The sequence below is a fragment of the Miscanthus floridulus genome, chromosome 1 (genome assembly GCF_019320115.1).
Source record: "Miscanthus floridulus cultivar M001 chromosome 1, ASM1932011v1, whole genome shotgun sequence".
Classification (NCBI taxonomy): domain Eukaryota; kingdom Viridiplantae; phylum Streptophyta; class Magnoliopsida; order Poales; family Poaceae; genus Miscanthus; species Miscanthus floridulus.
Genome location: NC_089580.1, coordinates 112,132,947 through 112,157,449, shown reverse-complemented (window position 1 = coordinate 112,157,449; position 24,503 = coordinate 112,132,947). Strand labels below are relative to the sequence as shown.

At 42.7% G+C, this 24,503-nt stretch overlaps 2 non-coding genes across 2 annotated transcripts; both read left to right on the top strand.

The window, feature by feature from the left end:
- Positions 1 to 2,091: 2,091 nt before the first annotated feature.
- LOC136512019 (small nucleolar RNA R71) lies at positions 2,092 to 2,197 on the top strand. Its single transcript, XR_010772948.1, has one exon. It is a non-coding gene; the product is annotated as a small nucleolar RNA R71 (small nucleolar RNA).
- Positions 2,198 to 21,982: 19,785 nt separating this feature from the next.
- Positions 21,983 to 22,088, top strand: LOC136511924 (small nucleolar RNA R71). Its single transcript, XR_010772924.1, has one exon. It is a non-coding gene; the product is annotated as a small nucleolar RNA R71 (small nucleolar RNA).
- Positions 22,089 to 24,503: the final 2,415 nt, after the last annotated feature.

The following is a 24,503-nucleotide window of genomic DNA, read 5'->3' as shown; positions in this document are numbered from 1 at the left end:
GTGGGAATCCAAGTCAGACTAGATCTTCTCCCTTCCTTGTGGGGTACCCGAGGACTATGTCCCTCAAGCCCCTGAGCCCTATATGGTTGAACTTTGGAGGTCTTCTTGTTCCTCTAGGTCTTGCTGAGTAGAAACAAGCGTTGTCTGAGTGCTTTCTTGAGTGAAACCATGTAGTGCACTCACTGAGTGTAGCCCCTGAGCCTCTTACTGTTTTGAACAAAGAGTTGAAGGGTCTTGTCTACAATTCCTTTTCGAAGAGAAAAGTTTCTTTTTAAGATGAATTTCAAGGCACTCCTCTCTACATTCTATGATCATGGATATTGAGATCTGAAACAAACATGAATATAAAGAGAGGGTTTAAGATTTTCATACCTGAGCGGGGAGAGATCTCCCCAAGCTTGCCTTTTGCGTAGGTTGGAGTGTCTTCTGGCGGCTCTTTTGATTCTTTCTTTATTGACTAACTAATACTACAAGAATGCATAATTGACTAAATGACCTATTACTACTAGATAACTGACTAAATGTTTTTTAAATATGTTTTTTATTAACATAGAGTAGCTTAATGCAGCTAACTTAATCATGCAATGCAAAGCAAATTTGTTAGAAATTTAAATATGAGATGCAAATACTAAAAATGCAGTAAATATACAAAAGATAGAGAACTTACCTTTTTAATGGACTCAAGGTTATTCTTCCTTGAGCGGGGGTGTTTCCTCTTATTCCACCTTGGAGGCCTTGTCAGGGTCAGGGGATGACGAGTTTGAGAATGAATCTTTCTTTTTACGCCATCTCTTTCTATTCTTCTTCTTCTTTTATAGGCTTCTCCGGTTCTTCAATCAGCTTTGGTTTCTTCATCTTGATTCTCTTCGGATGCTTCTTCTTTTCCTGTTTCTCATCAAAGAGGGGTTGTCTAGAAGCAAAAGCAAATATTTCTTTCCTTCCAACAAAGTGGAATTGGATTTGCCTAGAAGCCACATATATGCAAACATTTGCAGTATTAAGGAAAGGAAGACCAAGGATTAAAGGTGTATACTTGTCATTGCCCATGTCTAAGATCATAAAATCTGTTGGAACATAAGCACTCCTAACCTCGACTAATAAGTTAGTGGCTACTCCCTTGAGATAATGGGTGGATTGGTCGGCTAACTGCAGGTAAACTAAGGTTGGAGCTAAGGTAGTGTAAAACAATCTATCATAAGTTTCCTTAGACATAACGTTAATACTAGACCCTAGATCACAAATGGCATTATGAAAAGTGTGGGGTCCTATGGAGCAAGTAATGATGGGGTTCCCTGGATCACCTTTCTTAATAGGAAATCCTCAACCATTTTTAGAAAAGTCATACCTTGTCATAACAAGGTTGGTTGTCTCCATGGTTCCTTCAGGTTTGCTAGGAATTCTATCTTTTTCATAGGATGGTATGGCAGCAGCAATTTGAGCTAATTGGGTTTCTATCATCTTATTGAAACTAAGTTGATTCTTTAAAGCAGAAGAAAACTCATCCAATCCAACATCTTGTCATGAGCATCCACTTTTTATTAATGCTATCAATCATTCTACCATTGCTATAAATAAGATCTTTAAGGAAACCATAACTATTATTACCTTGTTTATTCATGCATTGAGAAGAGTAATAATTGTTACCTCCTTGATTGTTGGAGCGTTGATTCCATCCTTGATGTTGTTGTGGACGAAACCCATTGTTGGTGTTGATGAAGTTGAGATCCTCCTAGGTCCTAGGATAGGAATTTCCCAAATGTCCAACATCTCCACAGAATTTCACAAGTCATGTGGGATTCCATGGCTTTAAGTGTCTCTTGGGCACTCACCTTCTCATAATATTCTACTCGCTTTGCGAGCAGATCTATCTTAGCTACAAGCATGTCAATTTCTTTAATTGAATGCATACCTCATTTATGGGGTTGGAGTCGATCGTCACACCATCCTTGGTTGGAAACCATCTTCTCGATCAGCGTCTTTGCATCTGCAACACTTAGAGAAAAGAATGCTCCACCAGCAACAGCATCTAAATGGCTCCTATCTAATGGCACTAATCCATGGTAGAAGTTCTAGATCAAAAGCCAGTCTTCCATGCCAAGGTGTGGGCATGCAGAGACATACTCTTGCATTCATTCCCAAGCTTCGGGAATCAACTCATGTGCCAGTTGAAAACTAGAGATCTTATTGCGAAGAGCATTAGTTTTCTCCATAGGGAAAAACTTGACTAGGAAAGCATTGGAACACTTGTCCCACGTGTCTATAGCATTGTGGTTAGAGTAAAACCATTGCTTAGCCTTTCCTAACAAAGAGAAGGGGAAAATGCAAAGGCGTGTAGCCTCTTGGTTCACTCCCATTATGGTGAATGTGCTACAAATCTCCAAAAAGTGTTGGAGGTGAGCATTTGCATCCTCATGGGCTTTCCCACAAAACAAACTAGCTTGAACCATCATAATGAATGCTGGCTTAAGCTCAAAGTTAGCGTCCCCATTGATAACATTGGGTCTGGTGGCTACATTAGCAGCCGAGGGTGTAGAAAAATCAAGAATGGACTTGTCACCCATGATTGTGTAGGGTAGTGATAGGGTTTGAGGAAAAAAGGAAAAACTACTTAGGATAACTAAAAGTCTAGTTAGCAAGACTAGCAAAAATATAAATATGAGGCCAGTTGCCTTCCCTGGCAATGGCGCTAGAAATGCTTGTTGATACTTCTTAATGACTAGTGGAGGAATTCCACAAGTGCACAGAACTATCGCGTACCACTTCGCTCGGTGAGTACTGAGTGTCGAATTTATAGTTTTTTCCCACAAGAAGGCAAAAGGCTAGAACTTATATTTATTGTTAGGATTGCTAAGGTAAAGCCTAAGTATATCCTAGGTAGGTAAACGAAATGAGTGGGTTATGTGTGAACTACCTACTAAACTACTAAACAAGCTACAGTAGAGATAGCTAGGTGGGAGAGCAAGCAATTTATCTTTCAGTAACAAAGGGTAAACAAATGACAAGGAGAAATGTGCTAGTACTTTGGGGCATAGCCCGCCTAACAACTAGGAGAGTTAAATAGAAAAGGTCTACCATGAGCCCTATGATTTAATAACTAGACCTAATGTGGTGGAATACAGAGGATGGACAAGGCTATCACCACTTGCCACCTACCACAATCTATCCGGAGGCCTAGCCGTATCCACAGGTAATCTATAGCCTAAGCAGCTTGCTTAATCTATTGGCTTACTACTTCAATCCAAGCTCCGATGAAAATAGATCAAAGTAACCTAACTAGACGGTGGCACTGATACTAATGAAACACTACTAATAATAAGATAACCTATGCTACTAATGCCAAATAATGAGCACCTAAGCTCACTAATGATGAACAATAATGAATAAGTACTTAAGTAAAGCAAAGCAATAGTACTAGAATAAAGTACTAGAAATAAAGTACTGAATAAAGTAATTGCTAAATGAAAGAATTACAAAAAGAGCTATACTAGACCTAGAAGACTCTTTTGGACTCTAAGAGAAGCTCCGCTCTTGCTCTACTTCCACTACTAGACTAATACTCTAAAGCTAAGCTAAGCTAGAGAGCATGGAAATGCTTGGAGAGCTTGGAATTGAATGGGGCACTTCACTGAGCTCCACACCCCATATTTATAGTGTAGAGTGAGAGGGTACTTGTAGGCAGCCAGGAGGTTGGTGGAGCACCTAGGACGCCGAGCGGCGCTAGGGGGCACTAGTTGGCCCTAGGATCCACCACCTTGGTTGCTCCTCAATGGCGGTAACTAAGACAACATGTCGAAATTTGGACCGAAAGTCAGTTTGGAGGTCGGTTGGAGCCTCCCAAGTGTATGACAATGGGCCCATGGATCCAAGGCCATCCGACCTTGTCCATTGATCAAACTGACATTGAATGGACGCTTGGCCTTGCTTCTAGAGGAGCTCCCATGGATCGGTGATGTGGCCAAGCCACATGGCACACCAGGTGACGCCCTTGTGGGGCCGGCCGGCCTAGCATGTTGGCCCTTGGCCTCCCTGCCACATCCACTTGACTCCCAAGTCCATATTTGTCACCAATTTGGCCTATTTTTGCTCAAATTTCATGCATACAAATAATTCTATAAGCACAAGTGGAACTAGGTGAATTATAAACAAAATTATACACATGTGATGATGATTTACCTCACTTTATCATGCTTTTGGGTGGAATGTTGAGGGTCAAAATAGGTGTTAGTGATCATCAACACTCGCACTACCGATAGCTCATCTCTCCCGAGACCCCTGGCTCCACCATGGTCTAGTCCTCACCCAACCGAAGCTGGGCAGCGGCCATGGCCGAAGCGGCCCTTAGGCCAATGTAGTATGTGGCCACCTCCATGACCCATAGTGGCACGGTGCGGAGGTGGTCTGCTAGGGACTTCCCCATAGGCGCAGGAGGCGAAAGCACGTGGACGGCATTGCCTGCTGCCGCATGAAGACAGCCAGGTAAACTTGCTCTTGATCTTATGTGTCATCCTACAAAATACTCCAACAAGAACACTAAAACTCGTGGCATAGATTAGGATAAGGGGTTAGCGGTCAGCCATTCAAAGATTTGTTATCCTTGTGGGTTTAGATTGATTTTCTTTTGGTAGAATTTTAGCATGATGTCCATTTAATATTATTATTTTTTTTACAATTGCAGAAGAAAAAATATGCATCATCAATATTTTTATTTTTATGCCACCATAGTGAATACTTCTGTAGGTGTTTACACACCATATATTTATTCACATGGGGCTTTAAGATTTTATATCCAGTAATGAAACTTTTTATTTTTCTTTTCTTAGTACATGGCAAATACAAAAAAGTAAATATGCTAAAGAGACAAATAATTTATGCAATGCAAAAAAGTAAATATGGATAACTACCTTTGTTACCTCATGGTGAGGGTTTGGATTTTTATGTCCTTTGGACAGGACTTGACTGGAGAGAAGTCCTTCATTCCTTGGGTGCATCATCCGATCTCAGCGGTGGAGACCCAGATGGCTGCACATCTTGTGATGTTGACACAGATGTCATCACCTTTTCCTTCCATACCTGCTTAGACTGTGGACTTATCTTAGGCAGAGTAGGTTCATCTTTCACAGGCACTTCAGGTTCATCTTCCCATTCATTCCATTGAGGTTGGTTCCTTTGATGTTTTGATGATTGACATCTCCTCCAGGAGCGGCTCTTCTTTGGCTATTCATAAGTAGTATAACTATTGAAATAACAGTGTACCTTTTCTTCAGAGAATTGGAAGTGGACTTGTCCAAATCTAACATAGATGATTGTGTTGGTGGTGTTGAGGAACGATCTTCTAAGGATAATGGGTGTATCATCTTCTTCCTTCTCCCATGTCCAGGACCATGAAATCGGTAGGGGCATAGTGATCTTGTATTCTTACCATAATGTCCCTTGCTATTCCCTCAGGGAATCGGATTGATTGGTCCACCATTTGCAATTACATATATGTAGGGAACAAAGGTTTGTTACCGAATAAATATTCATATGTTACCTTGGACATTATATTGATGCTCGATCCAATGTCGTAGAAGGTCTTGTGGAAGATTCTTTTTCCAATGGTACACTCGATTGTCGGTACGCTAGTATCATCCTTCTTAGCAAGGAATGGTGAAGCGAGGAGGTGGTCATACTCAGATCAGAGTGTGTTGATCATGTTAACCATTTCTTCTTGTGGCTGACTGGTCTTGTTCTTCCTCCTTCTTCGATTGTTCTTCTTCTTGGTCTCTATTGTCCCTTCGGGAAGGTATGCCTTTTATGGATGTCTAGGAGATTGCAAGATGTGGCTCTTGAAAGCGAACTTCTCCTTTTTATCCTTGATTGTGAAATAGATCTTGGCACTGTTCGCATTGATGATGGCTTTTGCGGTGGTCAAGAAAGGTCGGCCTAGATGATAGGTGCCCTTTCATCTCCACCTGCTTCCAAAACCACAAAGTCTACGAGAACACATGATTGTCCCACTCAGATGATGGCATCTTCAAGAACTCCCTTGAGGTAGCAGAGTGACTGATCTACAAGCTATAAATGCATATTTGTGTACAACAAAGAATCTCCTAAAATTTTCTAAAAAATTACCTTAGGCATGATTTTGACACTTGCTCTGAAGTCACAGACAGCTTTTTGGAAGATATGAGGTCCAATGGTGATAGGGATGATAGGTTTGCTTGGATCACCTTTCTTGTCGGGTAGGGTGTAATCTATCCACCTTCCCTCTAATGGTTGCATGTAGTAGAAAGCTGCATTGTGAATATCGATAAGATTTGTAGTTTCTAGATCTTCTGGCTGCCCTAGAATCTTACGTTTGTCGGATGGAGGAACAACAACCGCCAACTGAGCTATTTGTGATTCTATCATTTTATTAAAGCTATGCTGGTTCTTAATGGTAGAAGCAAAACTATCCATTCTATTACTTATATTTTCTAGAATTTTATCATTGGTAGCTACCTTCTTAGATAATCCTTCCAAAAGTCTAGACTGGCCAGCAATTAATTCTCTCAAGGGTGGTTGATTGAAGTTATTATAATTATTACCTTGAGGGTTACCTTGGTAGTTCAGCCTCTGTTGTTGGTTCCATCCTTGATTCTATTTAGGACGATAGTAGTTGTTGTTAACAACATTCACATCCTCTTGGGTTTCAAGATAGTTGTTTCCTAAATGCCAAGTGTTGCCATATACTTCACACGTCATGCGTGAATCATGAATGTGCATGACTTCTTGCTTTTCATTAGCTCGGTCTTCGAGCTTCTTCATTAGTAGGTCTATCTTGGCAGACAGCATGTCTACTTCCTTGAGTTGATGCATACCTCCACCTCTCTTATGGGTCTAAACATGTTCTTTATTCCAGCCTTGGTTGGAGGTCATCTTCTCCACAAGAGTGATCGCAACTAGAAGTGTAAGTGACAAGAATGCACCTCCAGCAGCAGCACCAATGGTCTCAAGGGTACTGTTAGTCAACCCATGGTAGAACATCTGCATGAGTAGCCAATTCTCAATCCCATGATGAGGACATTCTAATATATAGTCTTGATAGTGTGCCCATGCTTTAGGGACAGATTCATCATGTTGTTGCTGACAACTTGAAATTCTCCCATGTAGAGCATTGTTCTTGCCCGTGGGAAAGAACTTTGCTAGGAAGGTAGTGGAGTAGTTATCCCATGTAGTCTTTCTGTCTTTGTTGGTGTAGAACCACTACTTTGCCTTCCCCAAAAGTGAAAATGGGAAGAGGCAAAGTAGTATGGTGTCTTTGGTTACTCCCTTGATGGTGAAAGTGCTATAGATCTCTAGGAAGTGTTGGAGATGAGCACTAGCATCTTCATTTGCCTTTCCACAAAATTGGCTCGCTAGCACCATGTTGATGAGAGCCAGCTTGAGCTCAAATCCATTGTCTCCCACATTGACTATGGGTCTAGTCTGGATGTTGGCAGTGGTTGGAGCAGAGAATTCATGGAGAGTCCTATCAACCATGGCTTCAAATCCTGGTGTTAAGCTTCGCCTTATATGGTTGTCTTCTGACTCTAAAGCTAAAACTTTTTTGAGTTAAGCCTTAGTTCTCTTAAGTAGTGCTTCTGGATCATCAACGTAGTTTGTCGGAACATCAAAACTGGTCATACATTACCCTACAAAAGATACACAAGTAGACAAAACAAGGCTAAGCCTATTTGAGTAGAGGTCAATGGTTATTTCAATCACATTAATAAGTATAAGTTTATCAATACTTCCTTTGTCTAGCTACCTTCCCTGGCAACGGCTCTAGAAATGCTTGTTGGTATTTATTAACTTGTCGCTTGTTTTAATAGCCACCTATTATAAACCTATATCTCCTAACATTACTTTACTAGGTTGTCATCCTTAGTGATGTTGCTAGAGATACTTGTTAGTACTACCTAGCATTACTACTAGAATAATATTAAATAGTACTTTATTAATTTATGTGACTAGGAGGAATATATAGATATTAATGAAAAGGAATCTACAAGCGCACAGATATGTATACCGTTGTAGCACTTCACCCGAGAGTATTCCAGGTATTATTATTTATATTTTTACCACTGAGAAAGTCTAGCATGGACATGTATTGATAACTTATACTATTGATGGAGAAGTAAACAATAACCAATATTCTACTCAAAACAGGGGTAAGTCAAAGGATAAGATATATATGATAAGTATTGATCAGTGATAATGATAAATCACTCAGAGTACACCTTTCTATGGCATTAGCATGGTCAAGTAGAATATTAGAGGAATAATTCTTAAGTCATTCTTAATTACAAGTCAAAGCATACATTGATTAGTGCAATTACACCTAATAGTGATTGCTATGATCATCTTCATATCTACACATAAGCGATATTACTAAGGGAGATTAAGAATAGAGCTTGTCCCCCTTCGTAACCAGATCCTGCGTTCTACCTAGATCTAGGAGTGGACTACAAAGGACTCAACAGGAGTGTCACCGTCTGTGATCTACCACATGACCCGGAATATAGGGTGTATCCGCAAGTAAACAACATTTAAGCACCACACTTACACCATGTTGACAACCCACCCAAGGATCCTTAGGGTGAGCGCTATATGAACATATGCATGAATATGATGATAATCCAACTATACTAGGTATATAATCAAAGTAGACGATGAACATTATAACGAAGAACATGAATAAGATGAATACTAATATTGTCATAACTATTGTAGCAATCATATAAAAATAATGGAGATACAAAAGAGAGAGGGGGGGTACAAAGATTATACCAAACCATGCTCTTGATGTGATCGGGAATCCAAGCGAAACCTACTTGCCACCCTCTAGACCTAGCCTAACTAGCTATGCCCTAGAATATGGTGGAGCTCTAAGGATGATTAGGGTTTCTATCTTCTCAAATGACTTGATGATGGGTTAGTCCTCGGGTGTGGCCAGGGCTGGTATATATAGGCTAGAGAGTCCAATGTGAGCCCTTGGATCAAACCGACTTAAGGAATAGCGTAGATGCAACCTAGGGGGCAGTGGAGAACCGACATTGCATCACAGAGGCTGATAGGTGGGCCCAGGGTCCAGGCGGCCTGCAAGTGGGGCCGGGTGACCCCACCTTGTAGCCTCTTCCTCTCTACCTCGGCATGGTGTCCACTGGTGTCCTCTAGAACCTTCTAGTGTCCGTTTCATGGCAAATAAGCGCAATTAAATCTCACATATAGGTCCACCTTGATGGTTTTCTGAATAAACCTTGCAGAAATCATAGATTCACCAAAACTCATAGAATTTGTTAGTTTAAACCACTAAACCTTTGTTGGTGATCTCAATTGTGCCCTTATGCATATTTTATTAATGGTTTATAATGGTTGTAAACTACCATCAACACCAGGCTTGCTAGCGTCGGCAACCCGGAGGCCTGCTTCTATGCTAGGATGTGCGACATCTTTGTGGACGACCGCAACGTGCTCATGCCATGGCTCAACATGCTTGAGCACTCTACCATGATAGGCCATGATGTTGCTGCATTTGTTCTCTCCCTTGTGCTCCATAGGTCCAATAGAGGTGCCAACAATGACAACATTGCCTGGCGGTTGTTGTGGAAGGTTGAAGGTGATGAAGCAAGCCCGACAGTGAATGTGATGTGGAAGAATGAGAAATATACATGGTGCCTCTAACAGGCCATCTAGGTGTTGCAGGACTTGGCTAGGCAGTCGATGCTGGCTGAGTCTAGTCCTCTGCCTCCTCTAGCCATGTCGGTGCATTGCTAGGATGGACATCAGTGCAGAGGCGGAGGCTACGGCAACCACATAGGATGGGAAGGTTGAGAGCAGTGGGCTATGTTCTATAGCAAGGAGTGTAGGATCCGTAATGAGTGTGATAGGTTCTTCACAAGTATCTGGTAGATTCTGGGTAGATCAATCTTGATATGTATATATCTAGATGATGGGGATTTATATAATAAACTCTTCATTCTCTTCAATACAATGATACACAAGTACTATTCCTTTCTAAACTCATTACAATTACCATCCTTCTCGTATGATGCGGTTCAGATTCCCTTGCACATGTTTCCATTTTCTTAATACAAGTTATTCAAGTCATCTCCACTAATAAACATGAGAGGGGAAGGCAACAGTCAAGGTTCGTGACATCCATGGCCACCCACGCGAGTCGTGGGAGATGGAGCAAGGAAGACAACATGGACCATTTGATTCCCTACACTTTGCGATCTAACACTAACGTTGAATCACCGTATGAAATAGCGATGGGAGCTACAATAATGACAATTCATAAATATAGCAAACCAATTTGCAAATAAACCAAGGCAAATACTTCCACCCCAGCACCATCTCAGTGAGGTGCTTTATCTCATGTCTGTGTAGCCAAGGCAAATACTATGACATTTAAAAAAATGGAGTAACAAGCATCGCCATTCAATTATTAATTGTTTTTAAGGCAAAAACTATATATAAACGACACAGTAACAATCATCATTGTAACTTCATTGACAACTTCAGTTACATTCCATAGTTGTACAATAATAAAGACCTATCGAAGACTACTAGGTGTACAGTAACAAAGACCTACAAGTATAGGTACATCCCATAGTTGAGTCTAGAGATAGGCACTGCACGCTAAGGACAAGGCAGCACCTCACAAAACTTCCACTAGCATCTACACCTGTCACTATCAAGAGAGAGAGCAAGAGGAGCATCTCAGTGAGGTGCTTTACCTTCCCTGCTGGACCTCTCATGATCGAGAGAGAGAAATAAGATGAGCATCTCAGTGAGGCGCTTTACCTTCCATACTGCACCTCTCATGGTCGAGAGAGAGGCATGAAGAGGAGCACCTCAGTGAGGTGCTTTACCTTCCCTACTACACCTCTCATGGTCAAGAGACAGAGAGGCAAGAAGAGGAGGCATGGAAGAGAAGTGTCGCTATCGTCGCTGCTGCTCCAGAGGAAGGAGAGGATTGCTAGGGCGCTGGACTGATGAATCGGTGGTAGTACAAGAAATACATAGGGCAGAAAGGTGGCAACTGTACATACATACATATCACCATCCTAGTGGCCTTGTGCATTTCGGATACCAATCCAGGGATACCAAAGTGAATTCAGTACCCCTTGGCTTGCCCAAATAAGTGAACCCCCTTAATCGCAAAACTTCCACTACACCTAGATCGAGAAGCCCCTGCTGTGCCTAGATGCTGGTAGTACCCATTCTTGAAGGCCTTCTCCCAATGCCACTGCTACTGTAGGAGGAGTTGGAGAAGGAGCACCATGGTGATGAAGAAAATATAGATGACTGGCTCAAGATAGCTTTGTCTATATCTAAGGAGGAAGAAGTGTGTGGATTGCCAAGAAGCGCATCTAGCTCTTGCTTAAATTGGCCAACCTTGAAAATGGAGAAGCCAAGAGGAGGCATAGAGTAATGGTGATGCAACTGTGTTGTGGGTAGTTGGGAAATGGGGAAATAACTCATGTTGAATTTACTACCGCCGGTACACCAAACGGTCGTGTAGGGTCGGTAGCCATAACGCCTATCCCAGTCGGCTCGGCATTTCATACGACGGAGAAGATACCACTATCGGATCTATTATTCAATAGTCATTTGTGGAAGTTTGAACTACTAGTTTCCTTCTTAGGAGGCCTAGCTATTGGTCCAACTAGAGGTGGAAGTATAACACCGTCGCTTCTATCGCTACGGCAGTGAAAGTGGCATTAGTGATAAATCAATCTATAGTAGTGCATGATGCGGGCCTAGGCATTGGCAGTTGCTGCCTATGCATCAGTGGTCTCCCTCTCTAAGGCGACAAGGGCCACCCCTATGACCTCAAGGCAGAGCTCTAGCCGACCCACCTCATGGGTGGCATCGGAGTAGCACTAGCGGGCCTCGTCCGCCGCATGGACAAGCTTGTGGAACTCCCACCGGTCATCCGAGGAAGACGATGACAAAGTGGATGAGCTCAACCCCGCCGTTGGAGGGGTCATGGCATGGGTGGTACTAGCGGCCCCTCTTGACGCAGCATGGGAGATGGCCCTAGTAGAGTCATCGATCAGTACCGGTCACTCCTAATCTCAAAAAATACGTAAAAGCTCACCCATGTTCATGTAGGAAAGCTCAAAGATGCGGCGGCGGCCCGCTGGCCTCCGTCGACCCCTCCCATGGGTGCTTGCCACAATCCATCATGATGAATGTTGGTGTTTCTTAACGCATACAGAAATAATCCGCAAGCGCACGGAATTACCGTTATAGCATTTCACTCAGAAGTATTCAGGGTATCGTATTTTCCATAGGATGGTCTTTGGTGTGTTTGGAACTTGGGACTCTCACCATCCTCCCCCACACTTGGACTTTTGTGTAAAAGTCAAGTGTGTAGAGTGAGGGTCTCTTTTTTTAGCGTGTTCCATCACCAAAGATCATCTAGGTATGTAGTCGATGCAACTCTCATGTCTTCAGGCACCATATGTCCCCTGTCCTTCTTGAACTTAGCAACCAAGAATACCTGAGGGTGCATACTATCCTATCAACAAGTTCTTGCTTTGATTAATAAGAATAGTTGTTTTTATAATAATCTTTTTTTATGATTGTATTTTTTCTCATGATAATCTAGGGTATCTTTTGGTAGTGCTTAATTTATGGTCTTAAGCTTGACTGTGGGAACTTCACCTTGCAGCTATCGTTGGTGGTGTAGTTCCTAGCTTCACCACAAAGCATTGATCATTTTCATTCAAGCTGCAAGGTTAGTACCACAGTGCATCCATGAAATTTTTAATATTTGTGATAAACATATGCATCCACAACAATCCTCTTAAATAGTTTGTAGGTGAGGATCAAGAGGTGGTTGTGACCCACATAGAGACACATGATGCTAAGTGAAACAAACTCTGAATACTTCAAAATTGAGAATGAAACGTGCAGGGTCTCAAAAGTAAAACTTTCATGCTTGTCTTTGGAATCCCTCCTTTTGGACTCTAGAGTTGGTGTTTCATGAATGTCCATGGCACAAGAGTTTTTGTTCTCAAGGGATGCTTCGATTGAATCTAGTCCACTATTGAAAACAATGTTTAGATGGCTAGAGGGACATGTTTTAAGTTCGAGCGAGGGTGATAATCGAATGAATGGGGTTACAAATTACACCTCCCTGAGCAAGGCATTGTTTGGATGATGCTTCGCTGTTGGGATATCTAAGTGAGTGGTGGAAGCAGTTTCTCCCAACTTTTCATTTAGGCTCCCTTGGGAGGGGTTTTCTTGGAAAAGATTGTCCAAGGGTGGCCTATGAGAGGCTCAAGCTCGAGGATGGCAAAGATATGGAAATCTATGTGAACCTTATTTTTGTCTATTTCAATGGGCATGGCCTTGGCAATTCCACAACATTCAAAGATAAGTTCCGAGGGACTTTTGAAAAGTTTGTTGGTCAGGACTAGTGGCATGTTGCCTAAAAGATTTTTTGCTAGAAATTCTGATATGATGCTAGTTCCGACTATGGGGTTGTATAGGGCTTCAATAACAGTTCCCCTAAATGAACAAGGCATGGTTGTGGAAGGTGAAAGAATCCAAATTGCTTTGGAAGAATGCTTCACTTCCATTAACCATTCCTTCGATCGTTCTACCTTGGGGGAACTTCTTTTGTGTGCTTTTCGTTCCATAAGTGTTTTGAGGTATTGCCATAATCCTTGAATTCAATTGGGAACTCCAAAGGATGAATTAATCTTTCCTTCGGTGTTCGTAGTTTGGGTGAGGGCTCATGAGTTGAATCTAAGGATGGTATAGGTTTGGATTCGACTAGTGAGGACTCCTCAACACTCGACGTAACCTTTCCCTAGAAGGATTTAGTTCTTATGACAGAAGAAGAGTGTTTGTCTATGAAATGCTCAAGGAATTCCACTTGTTCCATCATAGTCTTATGAGGGATTATGAGGGACAGACATGGCTATCACCACCTACAACCTACTCCTCAACCATGGGGAATGAGGCAAACAAATGTAGCCTCTAGCCTAGACACCATGTCTACACTGTCGACTACTACTCTAGCGGTCTAGTGGGTTATCCGTCTTTATCAAGGCCCTCTACTAGAGTATTTGCTACGAGAGTGGACGATGAACCTACAAATAAGTAAGAGTAAAGCTTAACTAATCAAAAGACTTTATATCATAGAAAACATGAACACTCACTAAGCGGGAGAACCCGTAGAAGTAAGATGCTCGTCGAGGTACAAGTTGGGGAGACACCTTCAAGTCCGACGCTTCCTCGAGCTCTACCTCACATCTCTAACTTACAACTCTAGCTAGCTACTAGGGCCTAAGCCCCTTTGGAGTGTTGCTCTAACTCAAGTGAGGTGTGCTCTTCTTCCTTGTGGTGGTGTTGTGTCTTGAATGAGAGGGAGTGAGGCGAAATTTATAGGTTGAGAGGAGGAATGCAGGCCACTCAATGCGCCATGTTAGCGATCCATGTGCCTCTCCACCATAGCCCTTAGATCAAACTATCATAAGCTAGATGGTGGAGATGGAGTGGAGTTATGCTTCCTTGCATGCTTTCCTATCTTGAGCAAAATGCCATCCTCCAGACCAAATCCTTCGCGAATACCCATGCAACCAACGTTGGTGAGGCGGTGGGAACCAATCGACCAAAGTTTGGGCCAAACGGAGCTAGTGGGGGTGCGGCCACCCCCAGGGGTCAGTCGACCCCTAGCTAGGGCGGAATTGTCCCATCTTTAGTGGGTGACCTCCTTTGGGCTCCTAGAGTGGGACTTTGTAGGTATTCCACAGAGATAAGGTGGTTTGATTTGGTTTTGTCCATATTCTCCTCTCTTTTGGGTCTTGTTTTGCCTGGTTGTGGGCCGCCTCCCCTTGGGTTCTTGTAGGACGTCTATAATGTTGTATTTTTTGTATACTTTAGGCTCATTTTTGTGCAATCCCGACTTGTCCTCCTACAAATGGTTAAACACAAAAACTTGTGAAAATTGTTAGTTCCAAAGCCCTATGTCTAAGCTTAGTGTTATTTTTGTAGTTTTTATATGAAACTTGGCAGTTAGAAATGTGAGTTAAGCACCACCAACAATGAATAGGGAAGAATCTATGAGCATGTAAGAGTAGAAAGGAGAAGGTGATAGAGCAAATGACCTATAGTGAATGCCTCCCCCACTGTACCATTCCTGCATATTTATAACCACAGCAAATGCCTCGGCGCACGTATGCTCACTCTCATTTACTAACCGCTTAGGAAATCTCACAGCATCGGGGGAGCAACCAGATGGAAGAGGGAGTGAGGGATGCCCACACGGCGGTAGAAACCAAGTAAGCCTTGTGCATCCCCACTTTCCATATCATTTTGATTTATGTGCCTGCTTTGCATGGCACACGATCACTCACGAGTGGGCGCCATTAAAGGCACGACATGACTGGGGAGGCCAACCGCCCCCCCCCCCCGAATCCATGCATAGGGTGACCCACCACGTCCACGACCCTATGTCATGCTTAGGAAACCTACTCTCAGGTCCGCCCTTGTAACACCCTAAAAATTCATTTATAATCTAGTTATTAAATTTGAGCATTTACTTAATTTTTGATGCATTATAACCTAGGTAAAATAATAATATTTGGCTAATTAAAATTAACTATAAGGCTTAGAAACATGATTGATTGCATTCATGCTAAAGTACATGATTTTGGTTGAGTGTAGGGCTAAGTTGTTTGGAGTTAAAAATTCAAACTCATTTGAATTTTGGCTTGGATTTGAAAACTAGAAATGGAAAAGGATTTTTCTTCGAAAAACTCTCCCCTTCTCCCTTTCCAGCCCAACCCCAAGCTGGCCCAGCCCCTTCCTCCTTCCCCTTCCCACGCCTAGATCTAGCCTTGGGCCATTGGCGGCCTAGCTCCTGCACCCTTCTCTTCGCCGCACATGCATGCCCACGTGGCCTAGCTCAGCGCACCGCTCAGCACAAGAAACGGCATGTTCCGCGTCCAAGCCATGCCTGCACCAGCTCTCTTCCTCTCACTACATCACAGGACCCACAAGTCAGTCACCCTTTCTTCCTTCCTTCTTCATTCCCAGTGATGGTGCATGCCATCTACGGCAGCTCGCCCGTCGCGCCTGTGCTAGCCATGGAAGGTATACAAAATCCATTAATTCTACAGCTCTACCATGCCGCTTCCCTTTTCTACCATGCTCGCTCGCCTATAATACCTGCTATCGAGACCTCCCTCTCTCCCTTTCTGTTCATAGTCGAGCTTGCACTGCCGCCTCCAATCCACCAGGTCCAGAGCCTTATCGCCGTCGCAAGCATGCTCGGGAGCATCGCTAGGTAATGACGCGGTCGTAGGTGCTCTCTTTTCTCATTTTTGTCCCGGTTTTACCCACATTCGATGCTCACCGGTAGCCTTTTCTCTCTCCAGCCACCATCGCACATCGCCAAACCCTGTGGTGCCTTCCTGGACGCCACAAACCCTCATATTGGACCCACGGTATAACCCTCGCCCTTCTCGTGCCTTCACTTTCATTTCTAGCTTACAGAATCACTATATTGGCGAGCTTCGCATCCGCCATTCATGGCGCCACCATAGGGGCCGTCATCTCAATGTGCTCCTTGCTTTTGTTTCAGTCTAGTCGAGTTCGTGAGGTCTCGCTCATCACTCCCACACTATCAGTTTGGAAAAAGGTAGCCCAAAACGCTGTATCATTGTTCATCATGGTGCTCAGCTCACCGCTGGCCATGGCGGGCTAGCTGGAGCCACTATGCAGGAGGCGGGGGTCCTCCCCTTCATTCCCTTGTCGTCAGATTTACTCGGACAGCCAAGATTAGGACGTACCCCTTTGGGGTCATATCTGTTCACCATGGACCTATGGACTCGATCCATAGCGCCAACTCATGCGCTTCCACGCACACGTGGTACACCGCGCCAATCAGCGCACACCGTGTGGCGGCCACCTCAGCTGGCGACGTGATCAACACTGCCAGCAGAGCGCGTTTTTTGATTTAGCCCCTCGGTTTTCATGGAATCAACCCGCAGTACACATCAGTTCAAAAGTATTTCTTTTTAGTCTAGTTTTCTTCTGATTTAGCCCCTTTATTTCTAAGTAATAGTGCGCACAGTCCAAGAACACGTTATAGTTTGGTTTTATTCAAATTTGAGTTTGTTTTATTTACAAGACTGCCACTAGAACCTTATCTCATGCTTAACTTTTGTGTTTTATGTCCGATTTGAGTGATTCTTTTGCTCATGTGTTCGTAGCAGTACGTAGATTAGTTTTATAAGTTTTTTAGTCTATGTTACTACTGTTTGGTGTACTATTCTAATAGAAGTATCCTTGTATGCATGTGATGATTGGAATGGATGCTTGATTGGTGAATTGGAACACATTTAGAGGGTGATCAGTTCGAGGTTTCAGAGGATCAGTCAGGTGAGAAGCAGTACTAGGCAAGTGTAGCAAAGGCCCCTTGTACCTATGAACTCTACAATTCATATACATGCATGTGTTTAAATTTGAATTACATTTAAGGACTTTACCTAGATTACTACTTGTACCACATATCCTTGATACCTATGGTTTGGGATGCATTTTGGATAGATGCTGCAGCGCTCAACATAAAATAATTGTTAAACATGACTAAAGATATTATGCAATATATTAAAATAGAGCTTTTTAGCAACAATTAGGGGGCTAGAGTACTGGGTTGAGTGTTCTAGTGCCTCTCCATAAGGACTTCATCCTGAAGCGGCCACCCAGAAGGTTTTGTACAACCTCGAGTGTCATATGGCTCTAACTTTAACCTATTACCTAGATTGTACTAGCTTGTCTGTAGCTTTCTGTAAGGGCAAGAGGGGGGCACTAGTTGGTATGTTTCTTTTCCTGCTAGGGTGTGTATCATGCCATGACCATGAGTGCCACTCCTAGAGGAGGGCCACATACGGCTAGGCGGCTGAAACCTTAGCAGCTATGACTTGTTAGTATGACTAGTGAAGGGTTACATAGTCAAACCCTACCACACTTCCTAGGTAGAGGTGATGTGGGCTTTGCAAACCCCAGCATTGGGAATCACTAGAGATAGCTAGGTGGGAGAGCGAGCGATTTATCTTTCAGTAACAAAGGGTAAACAAGTAACTAGGAGAAACATGCTAGTACTTTGGGGCACATCCTGCCTACCAACTAGGAGAGTAAAATAGACAAGGTCTGCCATGAGCCCTACGATTTAATAACTAGACATAATGTGGTGAAATATAGAGGATGGACAAGGCTGTCACCACTTGCCACCTACCACAATCTATCTGGAGGCCTAGTTATATCCATAGGTAATCTATAGCCTAAGCACCTCGCTTAATAAAGTAAATGCTAAATAAAAGAATTACAAAAAGTGCTATACCAGACACAAAAGACTCTTCTGGACTCTAAGAGAAGCTCCGCTCTTGCTCTACTTCCACTACTATACTACTACTCTAAAGCTAAGCTAAGGTAGAGAGCTTGGAGAAGCTTGGAGAGCTTGGAATTGAATGGGGGCACTTCTCCACTGAGCTCCACACCCCATATTTATAGTGTAGAGTGAGGGGGCTACTCATAGGCAGCCAGGAAGTTGGTGGAGCACCTAGGGCACCGGGCGGTGCCTGCTGGCCCTAGGATCCACCGCCTCTTGATCGTAGCACCATGGTTGCTCCTCAATGGTGATTACTAAGACATCACATGTCAAAATTTGGGTAGGAAGTCATTTTGTAGGTCGGTTGGAGCCTCCAAAGTGTATGACAATGGGCCCATGGATCCAAGGCCATCCAATCTTGTCCATTGATCAAACTGACATTGAATGGACGCTTGGCATTGCTTCTAGAGCAGCTCCCATGGATCGGTGACGTGGCCAAGCCACATGGCACACCGGGCGGCACCCTTGTAGGGCCAGCCGGCCTGGCATGTGGGCCCTTGGCCTCCCTACCATGTCCACTTGACTCCCAAATCCATTTGTCACTAATTTGGCCTATTTTTGCTTAAATTTCCTGCATACAAATAATTCTAAAAGCATAAGTGGAACTAGGTGAATTATAAATAAAATTCTACACATGTGATGATGATTTACCTCACTTTATCATGCTTTTGGGTGGAATGTTGATGGTCAAATAGGTGTTAGTGACCATCAACAAGCTCCCCCAAGCTACCCCTTTGATGTCCTCAGTAAAGATGCAGGTTTAGCATGGCATAGGTGTTGGATCAGGAGTTGCTACTATGTAACGCCCACAGAAACTTATATACAAACTAATACTATCTCTTGAGTTGAATATGTTAGCACTTAGAAATCCATCATCAGTCTTAGCAATGTGGGACGTATAGCATTTACCTTGACATAAGCAATTGTAAGAATGTGTAGCTAGATAGATACTTTTTCCCTACTTTGGTTTAGCTCAAACTTCCTAGAGGTTTTCAATAGATTTTGAAAAGAAAACTTGCCTAAGTTCCTTAGATGGTACACTCAAGTCACTCAATGATGTTTGAAATCTCACCAAGGCCATGAATTTTAGCCTTAATATCTATCCTAAAGCTTATGTGGAGCTCAAGGTATGGGATAAAAGCATAGCCTACTTGAATTGAATTTATTGCTAAGTCAAACACTCGGATCACAAGGAGCAACAAATCATACTAATTGATCCAGAAGTGCATGTGTGTGGTATATTTGGTGGAAGTGGTACTCCTTTGTGAAGTTTCCCTTCTCTAGCTTCTATTTGAGAGGGCATGGCTACTTCTTTCTCTCTCTCTCTTTTACTAGAGCTTTTTGCTCTTTATTCTCTCTCTATATTTTTCTGTAGCCCATGCCTCTCTTTTTGATGAAACATAGCTAGAGAGATAACTTTGATTCTCATAGAGAAATAATAAATGGAAAGCATATGTGGTTGCATATTCCTAGTGTAGGAATAGCATAAGTATGTGGGTGTATGTGATCTTGATCAAAAAGCATGACAAGTTTGTCTACTCAGATCAATAAGGCTTGAAAAAGCTCAAAACAAACAAGTAGCTTTTATAGTGGCTTTATCATGTATGATTCAATATGTATTTGGCTTTGGTAGGAATTTATCACCATTGAGAAACTTCTAGCCAGAGAGTTTTAGCAATTTGCAAAACAAAACTCTAGGTTGTTTTTACCATTCCTCAGATAGGTTCAAAGATTTACTCTAATCTTGGCAACAACATTTCTCACAAAAACTGTATACACGGTTCTAGCATTTCTAACCCACAAAAGTACTCAACTTAAAGATGAACTCTAAGTTATCATGCTCAAAACTTAAGAAGTATCTGGTTGTATGGCAAGCTTTTGCAAACTATCATAGAGCAACTATTCATCATCTCCAAATAATTTATCATCATTTATTAGAGCTGTCGGTGTTTGATGATCGGTAACTCATCATGGGGTTACCTAGGACGATGATTGGTGGGCTTTGACGTATGCGGAACACGACGGTGAATGCAAAGAGATGAATGATTTATACTTGTTCGGGCCCTCGTAATCGAGTAATAGCATTTATGCCCAGTCGGCGTGTAGCCTTTTGCATTGGATTTATTGGTATGATTGTGTGTCATGGCCTGCCGATCTAGGGAGCCCTGCCCTCCTTTATATATCTAGGAGGCAAGTCTCCTAGTCAGTTACAATAGAGGAGTCCTAGTAGGATTACATGATAGCAATGTTACTATCACTATATGTGGGAATCCAAGTCAGACTAGATCTTCTCCCTTCCTTGTGGGGTACCCAAGGACTATGTCTCTCAAGCCCCTGAGCCCTGTATGGTTGAACTTTGGAAGTCTTCTTGTTCCTCTAGGTCTTGCTGAGTAGAAACAAGCGTTGTCCGAGTGCTTTCTTGAGTGAAACCATGTAGTGCACTCACTGAGTGTAGCCCCTGAGCCTCTTACTGTTTTGAACAAAGAGTTGAAGGGTCTTGTCTACAATTCCTTTTTGAAGAGAAAAGTTTCTTTTTAATATAAATTTCGAGGCACTCCTCTCTACATTCTATGATCATGGATATTGAGATCCGAAACAAACATGAATATAAAAGAGTGCATTTAAGATTTTCATACCTGAGCGGGGAGAGATCTCCCCAAGCTTGCCTTTTGCATAGGTTGGAGTGTCTTCTGGCTGCTCTTTTGATTCTTTCTTTATTGACTAACTAATACTACTAGAATGCATAATTGACTAAATGACTAAACCTATTACTACTAGATAACTGACTAAATATTTATTAAATATGTTTTTTAAATGCAAACCCTATCCTAACATGCGTAGCTACTACATGACGTTATTTATTAACATAGAGTAGCTTAATGCAGCTAACTTAATCATGCAATGTAAAGCAAATTTGTTAGAAATTTAAATATGAGATGTAAATACTCAAAATGAAGTAAATATACAAAAGATAGAGAACTTACCTTTTTAATGGACCCAAGGTTATTCTTCCTTGAGCGGGGTGTTTCCTCTTGTTCCACCTTGGAGGCCTTGTCAGGGTCAGGGGATGATGAGTTTGAGAATGAATCTTTCTTTTTACGCCATCTCTTTCTATTCTTCTTCTTCTTCTTTTATAGGCTTCTCCGGTTCTTCAATCAGCTTTGGTTTCTTCATCTTGATTCTCTTCGGATGCTTCTTCTTTTCTTGTTTCTCATCAAAGAGGGGTTGTCTAGACGCAAAAGCAAATATTTCTTTCCTTCCAGCAAAGTGGAATTGGATTTGCCCAGAAGCCACATATATGCAAACATTTGCAGTATTAGGGAAAGGAAGACCAAGGATTAAAGGTGTATACTTGTCGTTGCCCATGTCTAAGATCATAAAATCTATTTTTAACATAAGCACTCCTAACCTCGACTAATAAGTTAGTGGCTACTCCCTTGAGATAATGGGTGGATTGGTCGGCTAACTGCAGGTAAATTGAGGTTGGAGCTAAGGTAGTGTAAAACAATCTATCATAAGTTTCCTTAGACATAACATTAATACTAGATCAAAAGCTAGTCTTCCATGCCAAGGTGTGGGCATGTGGAGACATACTCTTGATTTCGTTCCCAAGCTTCAGGAATCAACTCATGTGCCAGTTGAAAACTAGAGATCTTATTGCGAAGAGCATTAGTTTTCTTCATAGGGAAAAACTTGACTAGGAAAGCGTTGGAACACTTGTCCCACGTGTCTATAGTGTTGCGGTTAGAGTAAAACCATTGCCTAGCCTTTCCTAACAAAGAGAAGGGGAAAATGCAAAGGCATGTAGCCTCTTGGTTCACTCCCATTATGGTGAATGTGCTACAAATCTCCAAAAACTGTTGGAGGTGAGCATTTGCATCCTTATGGGCTTTCCCACAAAACAAACTAGCTTGAACCATCATAATTAATGCTGGCTTAAGCTCAAAGTTAGCGTCCCCATTGATAACATTGGGTCCTGTGGCTACATTAGCAGCCGAGGGTGTAGAAAAATCAAGAATGGACTTGTCGCCCATGATCGTGTAGGGTAGTGATAGGGTTTGAGGAAAAAAGGATAAACTACTTAGGATAACTAAAAGTCTAGTTAGCAAGACTAGCAAAAATATAAATGTGAGGCCAGTTGCCTTCCCCGGCAATGGCGCTAGAAATGCTTGTTGATACTTCTTAACGACTAGTGGAGGAATTCCACAAGCGCATAGAACTATCGCGTACCACTTCGCTCGGTGAGTACTAAGTGTCGAATTTATAGTTTTTTTCCCATAGGAAGGCGAAAGGCTAGAACTTATATTTATTGTTAGGATTGCTAAGGTAAAGCCTAAGTATATCCTAGGTAGGTAAACAAAATGAGTGGGTTATGTGTGAACTACCTACTAAACTACCAAAACAAGCTATAGTAGAGATAGCTAGGTGGGAGAGCAAGCAATTTATCTTTTAGTAACAAAGGGTAAACAAATGACAAGGACAAATGTGCTAGTACTTTGGGGCATAGCCTGCCTAACAACTAGGAGAGTTAAATAGAAAAGGTCTACCATGAGCCCTATGATTTAATAACTAGACCTACCATGGTGGAATACAGAGGATGGAAAAGGCTGTCACCACTTGCCACCTACCACAATCTATCCGGAGGCCTAGCCGTATCCACAGGTAATCTATAGCCTAAGCACCTCGCTTAATCTATTGGCTTACTACTTCGATCCAAGCTCTGATGAAAATAGATCAAAGTAACCGAACCAGACGGTGGAACTGATACTAACGAAAGACTACTAAAAATAAGATAGCCTATGCTACTGATGCCAAATAATAAGCACCTAAGCTCACTAATGATGAACAATAATGAATAAGTACTTAAGTAAAGCAAAGCAATAGTACTAGAATAAAGTACTAGAAATAAAGTACTGAATAAAGTAATTGCTAAATGAAAGAATTGCAAAAAGAGCTATACTAGACCTAGAAGACTCTTTTGGACTCCGAGAGAAGCTCCGCTCTTGCTCTAGTTTCACTACTAGACTACTACTCTAAAGCTAAGCTAAGCTAGAGAGCATGGAAAAGCTTGGAGAGCTTGGAATTGAATGGGGCACTTCACCGAGCTCCACACCCCATATTTATAGTGTAGAGTGAGGGGGTACTTGTAGGCAGCTAAGAGGTTGGTGGAGCACCTAGGATGCCTAGCGGTGCTAGGGGCGCTGGCTGGCCCTAGGATCCACCACCTTGGTTTCTCTTCAGTGGCGGTAACTAAGACAACACATGTCGAAATTTGGACTAGAAGTCAGTTTGTAGGTCGGTTGGAGCCTCCCAAGTGTATGACAATGGGCCCATGGATCCAAGGCCATCCAATCTTGTCCTTTGATCAAACCGACATTGAATGGACGCTTGGCCTTGCTTCTGGAGGAGCTCCCATGGATCGGTGATGTGACCAAGCCACATGGAACACCAGGCGATGCCCTTGTGGGGCTGGCTGGCCTGGCATGTCGGCCCTTGGCCTCCCTGCCACATCCACTTGACTCCCAAGTCCATATTTGTCACCAATTTGGCCTATTTTCCTCAAATTTCATGCATACAAATAATTCTACAAGCACAAGTGGAACTAAGTGAATTATAAACAAAATTCTACACATGTGATGATGATTTACCTCACTTTATCATGCTTTTGGGTGGAATGTTGATGGTCAAAATAGGTGTTAGTGATCGTCAACACTCGCACTGCCGATAGCTCGTCTCTCCCGAGACCCCCAGCTCCACCATGGTCTAGTCCTCACCCAGCCGAAGCTGGGCAGTGGCCATGGCTGAAGCGGCCCTTAGGCGAATGCAGTATGTGGCCACCTCCATGACCCATAGTGGCACGGTGCGGAGGTGGTCTGCTAGGAACTTCCCCATAGGCGCAGGAGGCGAAACCACGCGGACGGCGTTGCCTGCTGCCGCATGAAGACAGCCGGGTAAACTTGCTCTTGATCTTATGTGTCATCCTACAAAATACTCCAACAAGAACACTAAAACTCGTGGCATAGATTTGGAAAAGGGGTTAGCGGTCAGCCATTCAAAGATTTGTTATCCTTGTGGGTTTAGATTG